The 12,982-nt window shown below is 41.7% G+C and overlaps 1 protein-coding gene across 2 annotated transcripts in view; it reads right to left on the bottom strand.

The window, feature by feature from the left end:
- Smad9 (SMAD family member 9) overlaps positions 1–12,870 on the bottom strand; it is a 67,305-nt gene extending 54,435 nt beyond the window's left edge. The window contains exon 1 of one of the 2 annotated variants that reach the window (XM_013515879.1): positions 12,695–12,870. The gene's annotated coding sequence lies outside the window, so the exon portion shown is untranslated. The remainder of the gene's footprint in view (positions 1–12,694) is intronic. The other variant, XM_005387676.2, reaches the window with a different exon arrangement.
- Between the last annotated feature and the right edge of the window lie 112 nt (positions 12,871–12,982).

Raw genomic sequence — 12,982 nt, 5'->3', positions numbered from 1 at the left:
ATTTAGCTCAGCAGCAAAAGCGCCTGCCTGGCAAGCGCAAGGTCGTGAGTTCGGTTCCCGGTACCGGAGAAAAACCAAAAAAAAAAAAAAAAGAAGATACACAAATGCCCAAGAAACATATGGAAATAACACTCAACATCATTAGTCACTAGAGAAACGCAAATCAAAATTATAATGAGATGTCACCACAAACTCACTGGGACAACTTACATGAACAAAACAGAAAATAACAAGTGCTCACAATCATGGGGAAATATTAGAACTTTTGTTGGTGGGAATGTAAAACGATTTGGCTACTGTGGAAAACAGTTCGATAACTCCTCAAAAAGTTAGACATAGAGTAATAATATGACCCAGCAATTGCACTCCTACGTATAAACACAGAACAACCGAAAACAGGTACCAAATGTTCACTGCAGTATTATTCACAATAGCCAAAAGACGAAAGCAACCTGAAAGTCCATCAGCAGATGAGTGGATGAACAAACTGTGTTATATACATACAGTGGACTATTATTCAGCTGCAAGGGAAGACAGTTTGACACGTGCTACAAAACAGATTAACTTGAAACCATTGCATTCAGTAAAAGAAACCAGACATAAAAAGGCAAATAAGACATGATTCTGCAGATATGAAACATCTAGAAATTCAAAAAGACAGAAGAGGAACAGAGGTTGCCAGGGGCTGAAGCAGGGTAGTAAATGAGCACTATCGTTCAATGGGCACAAAGTTTCAGTCTGACAAAATAAAAAAGTTCTGAAAATGGATTGTGGTGGTGATTGGACAACATGAACATGCTCAGTGTCATTGAGCTGTATACTTAGAATGGCTTAAACGATAAACTTTACGGATATTTTATCATGATAAAGAAAAAACTCTCCCCCAGATGTCATAACATATTTCATCACTCTTCAAGGGCTCTTACAAGTGAAATCTCCCTCTGCAAAAAAGAGAGGTTTTCTACAACTAAAATCTAATTTTCAGATGGAAAACCTGTGCCACTGGGATGCTGAAATTGGAATCCCTGATAAAGTGAACTGCTGGGAAATCATCACACTCCCCGAGGCCCGGTCACACAGGCTAAGCCCCTTCCAGCAGCCCGAACTCGGAGAAGAGCCGCAGCTCTCTGAGTTCCCTGGCTCTCTGCCTGCCTTGCAGACCCTTCCTCCACCGAATGCCAATTCAGGCTCACCCATCAATTTTCTCTGATGCCATGGTTTGGGGGAAGAGGGAAGCATTGTTTTAAAAATAACATTTACTTCAACACTGAGAAAAGGGAAAGAGCATAGAGCAATCCCTAGAGAGATGATGTTTTTAGAAGGAGATCTATTTTTCTACCAAAACCAACCAGCAGCAATTTTATATGCCATTAATCAGTATTATTCAGCTTTCTTTTTTCAGAATAAGTCTTACAATGGACACCAGAAAACTTTGTTAGTCAAAGTAAATAATTGAATTCAACAAGTATTTCTAGATTCAACAAGTATGAGTATTCTGAAAGAATGCAGAAATATAGGTTTCTTTTTATATACTACTAACACATCTGATATTTAAAGTTGTGTTAAAACTTGTAATAACTTAGAATCTTTATGATGTGAAATCATTCAGAAGACCGACACAATTTGAAATTCATTCTTTCACAAAAGTGATGTTATGATCTCTCCTGAAATAAGATAACGGAACCAAGCTGCCACATGAAAATATTTGAAGAATATTTGAAGTTCGCTTTTTAAATATACTTTTTACCATCACTCCTGGATTTGGGTACACCGTGGCCCAGATGAAGTAACACAGGATTGCTTAAGCCTCACTCAGTTAAAGCTTATAGAACCAGAATAATAAAAAGGAAATGAAAACAAATAAATAGGGGGCTGGGGATTTAGCTCAGTGGCACAGCGCCTGCCTGGCAAGCGTGAGGTCCTTAGTTTGATTCCTGGTACCAGAAAAAAAAAAAAAAAGAAAACAAATAAATTTCATGAGGGACCAGTAAGGTATGCTTAACTCTTACTTTACAATTAGACACTCTCCAACAATAGCTTAATACTGCATTTCACATACAACTAAAGATCCTGACTGAAAGTGACTTATCTTGTTCATATGAACACCCTTGGTTATGATATGAAATACTAAGCCCAGTGTGTCTTCGAGACTTGAGAAGCCATTTGGGAAGCCTTGATTTAAGTTTCCCACACAACTCTGAGATACACTTCTCTCATCACGCAGTTTGATTTTTCAGTTAGAATATTAATGATGATTAGATACCATTTTTTAAATTTCCATGGAAATTTTAAATTATTCATTTACTTATATATTTACATATCTACCTCATAGTTTTGTTCATCACATTCAGGGTCTTGCTCATGTTAGGCAAGCTCTCTACCACTGAGCTACATCCCAACCCTAAAATTATTTTTTAAAATAAAGAAACTAGATAAAGTTTTTATTGCTTCACACACACATTTCTTTGAAAGACATCTTCTATTGCCTGTTCACTATTTTATTCATACCAATGCAGAGTGAGAGGGAGGTAAAAATAGGCATTAAAGCAGCAGAGGCAATCGAACAGACATATCTAATACTTTGGGTCACTTTAAGGTAGACTTAGAATGCTACATTTTTCCATGTAGTATTCTCGACATTAAGAGCACAGTGGAACATTTTAATGGGAACCAACTCACAAGAGAAGGTTAACACTACCGTGTGGTGCTGACTTATGGCTTTACGGCCCGAAGCTTACGGCCTTCCAATCTATATTCTTTCTTGGAAACACTGTACGCTGCACCCTGTAAGTGTGGTGTTTTTAATCCAGGTTTGGAAGGGCCCACAATTTAGCTAGCATTACCAGGAACAAGAGGCAACACGATGTAATAAGTAAAACATAGGATTTGGAAAAGAAGATTTGAGTTTGCACGCAAGCTCCACCACGAACTGTGATATTCAAGTAATTAATTAGTTTGATGCAGTTTCCTCTTCTGTAAAATGGAAACAATAATTTCTACCTTTTGTTCAGAGGTACTGACAGGAGGTTTGTGAAGGCATTTTAAAGATGTGAACCACTTTAACATTATTTTTCATTATTAACAAGTAGTACTTGTTTTCCTCACCTACCTCACTGGAGGAATAAGAAGATCTCAAAGAAAGGAAGAAAACCAACTCAGTAATAGATCAGAGATGAACGAGAAAAAAGTTCATAGAGTTATTGCAATTTTTTTACTCAGTTTAAAAGGAGAGGGGCTGGAGATTTAGCTCAGCGGCACAGCGCCTGCCTGGCAAGCGTGAGTTTGTGAGTTTGATTCTCGGTACCGGGGAAAAAAAAACAACAAAAACCAAGAAACCAATTAAGGGCCAGGGCAAGGTCCCGAGTTCGATTCCTGGTCAAAAAAAAAAGAAAAGAAAAAAAAGGTGCTTGTGGGACTTCGAAGACTACTGCAAATTTGAGCATCAAACTGGGACAAGGAGATGCTTCTGGTGAATGCAATCACTGCAAAGGGACACCCAAGCTGTCAGCCACACCGTTCTCTAACCACTGCCCAAGCTAGAAGGTATGAAACCTTGACTTGAGTCACTCTCATATGAACTGTATTGCTTTCTTTCCTTCAACCCCACATCCAATAGGCCGCCAATCCCACCGATGGCTCTGCCACATATGTCTTAAGCATGTCCCACGCCTGGCATCCCCAGAAAGGTTGTTCAGATGCACGTGACTGCCCCCTACTTCTCCAGCCACCCCCAGAAAGCATCCTCTTGTCCAGGCTCCCATAGGAGTTCATTCCAGGTCTAGACAGGATCCCGGCCACACTCCAAGAGGTCACCTTGCTAGGACCTGCATCAGAATGGGACAGGCATTACTTTTGTGAGTTGGAATTACAGATGCCACATTTGTGCTTCTTCCAAACTTCAACTATGAGCACATACTTGTATGTTTTACATTTTTTTTAAAGCACACACCGTGGGGTGGAAGCAGTGTGTGCTGACGTTTGCAAAATCGATCTCAAACAAGACTCTTCACAATGTAGCTTCCCCCACCTACATTCGCAGTCACGTCTTCCTCTGTGCAGTTATATTCTGCTCTGCCTTCAGGAAAAAGTTGGAAGCAACTTCCTGGAAATCTCTGGTGGTCCCTAGATAGCAAAGGCAAATAGCTGTCCTCTGGCCCGTGGGCTTTCACTGCAGCAAGTACACAACTTCCTAATGCCATTGTCACACTCTCCTCCCTGCATCTGTTAGAGGTTTTCCCCCGAGATGTTGAGCTTCTAAAGACCACAGCCCATGGCACATCATGATCTGTACCACGTAGGGCACCAGATCTGGCATGCTGGGGAAATTATTAAATGTTGAGTGGATGAAGGTGAAACCCAGTTTTATCAATAACGTCAACCATTTTACTATTATGCCTTTTGCAATCAGTCTACGTTCTGCCCTAAAACTCATTGTGTTGAGGTGATACAATAAACTGCTTTGAAAGACAAAATTATATAACGCGCTCCCTACATCCTGGACATTCAATAGTCTGTTTGCTTAAAGCGGTGATTTGCTGCATTCGGTTTGCCAGGATCTGTCATCAACTTTTGTGTTTGTGTTCATTAAAGAGACTGGCCTGTAGCTGTTTTGTTTTGTTTTTTATCTGGTTTTGGGATCAGAGGAGCATGTGCTTCCAGAAGGACTCTGGGAGTACTCCTTCCCTTTCAATTTCATTACAGGGTTTGAGGTACTGGCATTAGATCTAATAGAAAAATGAAAAAAAAATGTTCATCTCTGGGCACAGAAGAATGAAAATTAAAACAACACCGAGAGTCCGTCCTCCTCCAGAAAGAATGCTATCACCAAGAAATCAAACAATAACAAATGCTGGAGAGGCTGTGGGGAAAAAGGAACCCTTCTCCATTGTTAGTGGGAACATAAACTAGTATAACCACTATGAAAATCAGTGTGGAGATCCCTCAAAAAGCTAGAAATTCCTCTTGACCCAGTTATTTCTCTTTTAGGTATCTTCTTGAAAGAGATAAAGACTTTATCTTACAGTGATACTTGCATTCCCATGTTTATAGTAGCACAATTTATAATGGCTAAATCTTGGCTGAGTCATCAGCAGATGAGTGGATAAAGAAAACGTATTTACATGCATGGAGTACTATTCCACCATAAAGAAAGATGAACTTGAGTTATCTGCAGGAAAATGGATGCACCTTGAGACCATAATGTTGAGTGAAACAAATCAGACAGGCAGCTTTTCTATTTCTATACTTATATCACATTGTTTCTCTTATATGAGAAATCCAGAGTGAAAGTAAAGAGCAAAATAAAAGATAATAACTGGGGAGATAGATCATTCTCAGGAAGGAAGAGGATCAAGAGATAGAGAAGAAGGAGGGAAGAAGGGATAAGGGAATGACAAAAATCAGAACGTGTTACTTACGCGTAACAACTCCCCACAAGGAATGTGACCCTGATGTACTGCACACATATAATAAAATAAAAACTGAAGAAAAAGTGATGTTACACAGAACAGCAATTTGAATGCAAATACCGGGATAGAGTTAAGTGGCTATCAATATTTTAAAGTTTGTTTGTTTGTTTGTTTTTAATGTTGAGTGGCCCATTTAAAAAGTTTCATAGCTATGTGTGCTTGAGGGCCTAGAGTGTTCTGACCATAGGCCGCCTGAGGGGTAGAGTTTTCAAGCTGATAGAAAAGAATCACTAATAAGCTGTGTTGTGGATTGCTGTTTAGGAAAGCTCAGACTTGTAACTGTTAGACACCCACAAAGCTGCGAGGATGGTATGTCAACTACCATGGCATCTGCTCCGCTATGTGCTAGTGTGACCGTTAGGGGGACGCACACGGTGATGTCTTCTCTCTCCTCCACACAGCCTTGTCACCGCCACAGTACGCTCCTCTACAACCCTGGCGACCAATGGGGTGACAGTCGCAGCCAGATCGCCCTCGCATCCCGATGCTCCTCTTCAAACCCTGACAGTTCTTTTTCTTTCCGCCCCCACCTTGGCCACTGGTTAACAATGACTAGTTCTTCTTTACCTACAGTCTGTTCCAGGAGATAGGGGAGCCGCCACAGCCCCAGGCCGCTGAAACGGTTGGGGGATGTTTAAGGGTTCAAGCTCACTCTTGAGCCAGTAGAGGGTCACTAGGAAAAACAGGGGATGTAGGGAGCCGAGCATCCCTGCAGCTGAGGGGCAGCCTCAGCATCCACCACATTCTCACAGCACCTATTGCAAGAATCTTTATTACTCCTGTGTCTTCTGTTCTGTCTCTATTTGTATTCCCAGACCTCAAATGGGATCGATCATTCTCATTATCCTTGTCCAGAGTGGCTCAAAGTTTACACACACAAAAACTGGAATTCCAATCAGGAAAAACAGAGAAATAAATCCAAGTAGGTTATAATAAGGGAGGTTGCTAAAGAATCTTACTACTTGGGAAACATTTTGATATCGGCTTTCCTTGGCTTTCTCACTCTCAGGGGTATGAAGTCCTGGAGACAAGGATTTTATTTTTGTTTTGTTAATTTGGTTTCACTGTGTGGTCCCCAGGGCCTGTGTGGGGGCCTCACAGCAATTTAGATACAACAGACACAGAGTAAATAAAAGTTGAATGAATAACCTATAGTCTCATCAACTTACACGTCTCGTGTTCTAAAGCAATTGCTACACCCAAACATAGCAACAGTTTGAACCCCCCCAATAAAATCAAAACAATATTTTTTAAAAAGTATGTTTAGAATGTCTTGAAAATAATTTATATACAATGACAACAGAAGACAAAGGGGGTGCCCCTCCTCTGAAATAATATCTAGGTACCAACTTGTTAGTGTTTGCAAACACAGCCAGCACCCAGTGACTGCTTTGTGCAAACATGTAATTAGTCAGCAAGCTGTAGGGGAAGCGTTTATATACACAAAGGTTTGTATTTGGCAAACATCTGATCCAACTCCTGTTCCTGAAAATGACATTCTGTTGCCATCAGAAAACCAAACAAGCATGATAAAAATGCAGCAGGAGAAAGAAAACTACAAGAGGCCTAAAATCTTTTAGCTTAGAGCACTTATCACTTGCCACATTCATTACTACTATTTTTGGTTTTTAACAGTCCCTCGTTAACAATAGTCAGTCCCTCCATGAATCACTAATGGTCTCACTTTATGAACAAGTTGTTCTTCATTTCCCTGTAGCATTCAGAAATCGGAATTTGTTTTCCCATGTAAACAAGTTACAAGCACTGATGGGATTCCCTGGCCAGCCCACAGCAAACCCCCCACCAGCCCATGCAGGTGGCCTTTAATACTGGTAACATCGGGCCAAATGTGTGTGCTCACCAGTGGCATCGGCCAATCTATTTTCCACAACATTCCCCTCTGCATGCTGTGGTGCCTTCAACCTTCACAACTAGGTTGATACCCAAGTTTTAAAATCACCCACATGTCCACTCAACTCCTCCCGTCAAACCAACTCTCCTTCATGTGATTTTCATCATAGAAAAAAATTAAGATGAATTCATGGATTTATAATTAAGTATGAGTAATGGGAGAAAATATTCTACTATAAGGTGGAAAACCAACGGAATCTTCAAACCCTTTTCGGTTTATAATTATTTTTTGAAACAGGGTACTATCAAGTCAGTTAAAGTTAATTACAAAAAAAGTTCAGAAAGCAGTAGGGAAGCATGGTGGTGCACGCCTGTAATCCTAGCATTCTGGGAGGCTGAGGCAGGAAGACAGCAAGTTCAAGCCCAGCTTGAAAAATTCAGCAATAAAGGAGAGAGGAGAGAAGCCCAGGGCGAAGGTCAGGTTCAATGTCCAGTAATGAAAGATCTGCTCCACACTCTCCATATCCCACAAGGACTCAGGACAAAATCCTTCAAGGGCTACACTAACCATGGCACAATCACTGCATTTTGTAAAAACAAATCAAAACACACACACACAAAAAAGCAAACACAGGCTTCTAAACAATTTAAGACATTTAAAATGAAAAACCTTAGACTGTGTACAAGAAGCTATTTCACGAAGTAAAGCAGGTTGGAAAACAAAAAGTGAGCTTTAGAGATCCGAGCCCAGGATCAAGTTGAAGCTGCCGCTCCCTCCCATACTGCCACTGTGAACCTTCTCTAAACTGTCATCTGAGTTGGTCAGCTTTCCATGGTGGTGACACAGTTCCAGCCACAAATCAACTTAATGGAGAAGAGCTTTGTTCTGGCTCATGGGTTCGGTCCACGGTCACTGGCGCCATCGCTGCGGGCCTGTGGTGAGGCGGCCCGTCACGGTGGAGAAGGTATGGCGTAGCAAGCTGCTGTACTCATGGTAGTCAGAAGCAGAGAGAGAGAGCCAAGGAGGAAGGAAGAGGTCGGGGGCACGATTTAATCTCCAAGGTCACAATCAAATGACCCACTCCAACTGGTCCCCACTTCCTACCAGCCCCTGCAGCTGAGAAGTCACCAGTGGGTTATTCCACGGGTGGGGTAAGCAATGCATCCTCCGTGATGCATGCTGTGATCACTTCCCCGGAGCCCCACCTGTGAGGGCTGTGGCATCGGGGACCAAGCCCTCAACACAAAAAACGTTCCGGGGGTCACGTCAGATGCAAGCCTTAACGCCACACCAAGTGAGAATTCTAGATGCCACCAACACTTCTGAGCAGCCTCAGGAGCATGCGTGTACTGTGTCCATTGGCAAAATACTGAGAAAAGGAAATGAATGGTCATCCCTGGAAATCCCACTGAAGATTGCTTCTCAGTGTCACAGCACTAAACCATTTCATGAGGGAGGGCTACATACTGCCTACTTATAGTCCTTCAAACTTGAATTGGAGAAAGAAAAAAAAGAAGTGGTCAGATATAAAATATTAAGGGGTAGTTCACATAAAGGTAATCCCATCAGTGACAGCTAATGGGAGAGGGGTTGACATTTAGTATTTAAAAAGGAAACTGAAATGGCTATTACAGGGAAAAAATGACCTATGACAGTCTCCTTTATGTTTATTTTTTTTTCTTTAAAGTAAAAATGGGCTGGGGGGTACGGGGCAAGTACCATAATCTTTTCATTTTTATGACTTCTAAAGTGCTATGTTCCTGTGTACATACATTTATAATCTATTTCTTAATACTTCTGCATTTCATTTTAAACCAAATTGAATTTATATTTTATAATGTAGACTCTGTGATTCTTGGAAATTGGTTTTCAGTGGATTAGAATTTACCAATTAAAACTATTCAACTGAATACATTATCCAGGCATGCTCTTTTGAACAGATTTTACTTCTTACATTACTGTACAGTGACTCTATTAATACTGAATCATTGAGCAGAACATGATGTATTTTAAGATAGGATTTTGCACTGTTGTCTGATATAATACGCAGGGCACAAAGGACGAGGAAGATTCAGTTCTCTGACACTCCTGATAATGAGACCCTTTACGCACCCAAGCTGAACAAGCGGAAGCTGTCTCAGAAGCAGCCTGCTTTTTTCTTTTATGAGCATGATCTGAAACACATACACTAAAAACAGTATCAATTTTGATGTGGCTGTTGAGGGGGGAGGCAGGAGTCGCATATCGTGTTAGCCATTTTCTGTGGAATCACATTAAAGTTTCATTGTGGTAGCCATATCACATTAAAATCTGGGTGTTTTGTTTTTTTTTTTCTAAATGGGTTCCATTGTGTATGTAGTGAATCTGATATGGAAAATTGCTAATGCAATAAGAGTATCATAGAAGCTTTCCTGACTGTAATGCTCAGCCACAATATTCTGGAGGAGGCCCAACTGGACTGGGGGATTTCAGAGGCTTTTGACAAGTCCTCAGCTCCCATTCAACACCGGCTTCTTGAAAGATGGACCTTCTATGGGTGAAATGCTTTTATAGATTTTATTTCCAAAGGGACCACAGGTTCAATGAAAAGATTAGTCATTTAATTAATATTTATTGACTGACTACTACACAGGGCACTGTGGTCAAAGTTAAGGGAATGAAAAAGCACATGAAACACAGCCCCTTCCTGCAAGGATCTTGTAAAGATTGTCTGAGGGGAAGAAATAAATTAGTATATGAGTAACTTAATACAAGACAAAACGTGCCGAGAATGAGAAACACGAAGAGCCAGAGGAGCTCAAAGCAGACACGCCCGGCACCGGGGTCATCACAGAAAATTCCGTGAAGGCAGCACCACCACCCTCCAAGCCCGGGAAGCTGCTGATGAATCTGAGACCCTTGTGGGCAGGAAAAGGAGCTCAGTCTCACCTTGCGTAAAGGCACACAGAAGAGGACAGCCAGGGTATGCTGGATAATTCACTGTCCGACTTTCAGATGAGTCTGGAAAAGTGCTTCCGGGTCAGCCCAGGGCTGACGCCAAAGGAGAAGAGTGTGAGACAAACGCGAATACTGGCGCACCGCACGGTTTGGGGAGGAAGGGGCAGGGTGCATCAAGCAAGAGGAGCACCCTGCTTTCAGCAGTGTGATGACTTTTTATGCTAACAAGTATCTCAAAATCTTAAGAACTTCAGCTGACACAAGCTTCCTAAAAGACACAATTTACAGAAATGTTTACTTTAAAAGCTTAGTTTATTGTAGGGAGTATTTATTTACTTTTTGCTATGTCCCTATTCTTACCATAGATATTCACTGCAATAACACAAAACACTACTACAGTAAGTACTTAGGAAATTACTGTCCCTTTTAAAGAATAACTTTCCAACTCACTAGCAACAGTAACCTAGAAAATATAAATCCAACAACCTAAAATTACAACAATTTGAGGAGATTCACGCTGCTGATGTGCTGTTGGATTTACTGTTTTATTCTGAACACATCCCTAGTTCTGAATTCCTCTCCAAATGTTCAACACAATAAACACATAGTCTGCGTTAAGTTTCATTAAAACTTTAAAATTTAGCACTCTGAGGGCAGAGGCAGAAGGATGGAAAGCTTGAGCTCAGCCTGGGCAACTTAGCGAGACCCTGTTTCAAAATAAAAAAATAGGAAGGGCTAGGAAATACAGCTCGGTGGTAGAGCATCCCTGGGCTCCAGCCCCAGTACTGCAAAAGAAAGAAAACCCTCAAAACTGAATGTGGTATAGTTTTCAAAATAAAAACCCAAAGCACTTATTTGTCACCATTTTTACTTTCCCTTAAATCAGAGCATATCCTGGGGATAAGTATCACAGTAGTTACAACATATTAAAGCTGAACATATGAAACAGCTATTTTGCTTATTACATAAAAAAGTCAGGGGCCGGGGATATAGCTCAGCAGCACAGCGCCTGCCTGGCAGGTGTGAGGCCCTGAGTTTGATTCCTGGTACCAAAAAAAAAAAGTCACATATACACTAATCGATTGCCTTAATGTAGAGCGACCACTCACTAAGCACCATCTCTCCAATTTTGCAAAGCACATTCCACTCTCCCTAATCGAAATTAAGCTATTTGCACACTGAAATAGAATTTGACGAATTTGATGAATTTCTTAATTTGTTCTCCTCCAACTGGCCACATTAGAAAACATAAACAAATTTTGGAGTTGTTTACTATTTACAGTTGTCCTTAGTAATGTTTCGTCAAAAAACAAAACCGTTCTTTCATGTCTTAGGTAGTCAGAGATGCAGCAGTTAATACCTGTCTATACCTTCTGATTACTCATTATCGAGGGATATATAAGTGAGAGTGAAAAAAAAAAATCTAAAGGAAAAACCCAAATAGCTTACGTTGACTTTTAAAAGACTACTATCAAAGGTGTTAGAAGGATAAGTGGTGCTTCGGTTCACGAACTCAATCCTCTCCACGATTCTGGCCCCAAACTGAACCGGATGAGGACAAAGTGAAACTTCCCCATGAGGTCAACATTGACCCTGACCCCTGAATATGACTCAGTTCTTGTCCAACTTGTTTTGCAACCCGAATCGGCAAAGGAGTTCGTGAACCGAAGGTGCCGTAAGTGGGTTAACCTAAACTTGGTCTTTTGATTTTTAGTAAACAACGTATAGTACTGATAAAAATGAGTGCCCTGATCTAGAGTATGTTGGCTTTCTCTTCAGCATAGCTTGAAACCACAGAGCTCCAGCACAAAACAGCTCCAACAAAGCTGGCTAGTCAGGCAGAAAAGTAGAGCTAGTGGCGTCAGAGCAGACTGAGGCCGAAAGCTGTCTAGTGACAGTCCTCCGGCCACCACTGGAGCCGATTACCACCACAAAAAGTTACTTTCCCCATACATTATTTCAAACCTCTGTCACCTTGTCAATATTTAACATGCTCCTTATTCATAAACTACCACATCGGTTTTTTATCTGCCACGCTCCCGATAACCATAAAGTGGTCCAAAATCATATTCACGTCTCCTGCAAGCATGGGGCCAGTCGTTCCTTGAATCCTTGTCTATTTCAAGTACAGAATGTTTGGGTCGTACTTTTTTCTTTTTTTACTTCCTTTTTAAATATAGACCACTATTTTTTAACTGTAAACACCCAGTGGCATTCCCTCACACCCACAGGCGCCCGAGGGCAGAAGACATGCCTGAAATACTCACATTTCATTCACCCAGATGATGCAAAAGGTACGTTATTGCCCACGCGGTAGCATTATTCAAAATCTTACGACTTTCTAGTCATCCCCCATTATTTTGCTAAACCGCATTTCCAGAAGATCACCTGCGAAATCTAGGAAGCCACTGAAACGCTGCTTGTAAAACGAACCCACCGAGAGCACTTCGGTGTCCTCGTGGGTGCGCGCGCGACTGCATGACGGGATGAAGCACTCACACACACTTTTGTTGCAACGCTAGAGCCGCATCATTTGCCGGAGCAGCGACTCCAGCCCACAAATACATCAACGGGCGCGTTTCCAAACTGTCACTTCAACTTCCCACAGTGCCGGGCGGGAGGGGAAGGAACGGCGGGGCGAGGACGCGCGGGCGAGCACCCACCGCGCACACCTCGCGCCCGCGCTCACAAAGCCGGCGTCGCCCAGTCTCGGCCGGCCCCCGAC

The sequence above is a fragment of the Chinchilla lanigera genome, unplaced genomic scaffold (assembly GCF_000276665.1).
Source record: "Chinchilla lanigera isolate Chin_1 unplaced genomic scaffold, ChiLan1.0 scaffold00030, whole genome shotgun sequence".
Lineage (NCBI taxonomy): Eukaryota > Metazoa > Chordata > Mammalia > Rodentia > Chinchillidae > Chinchilla > Chinchilla lanigera.
This window is presented reverse-complemented; position numbering and strand designations above follow the sequence as displayed.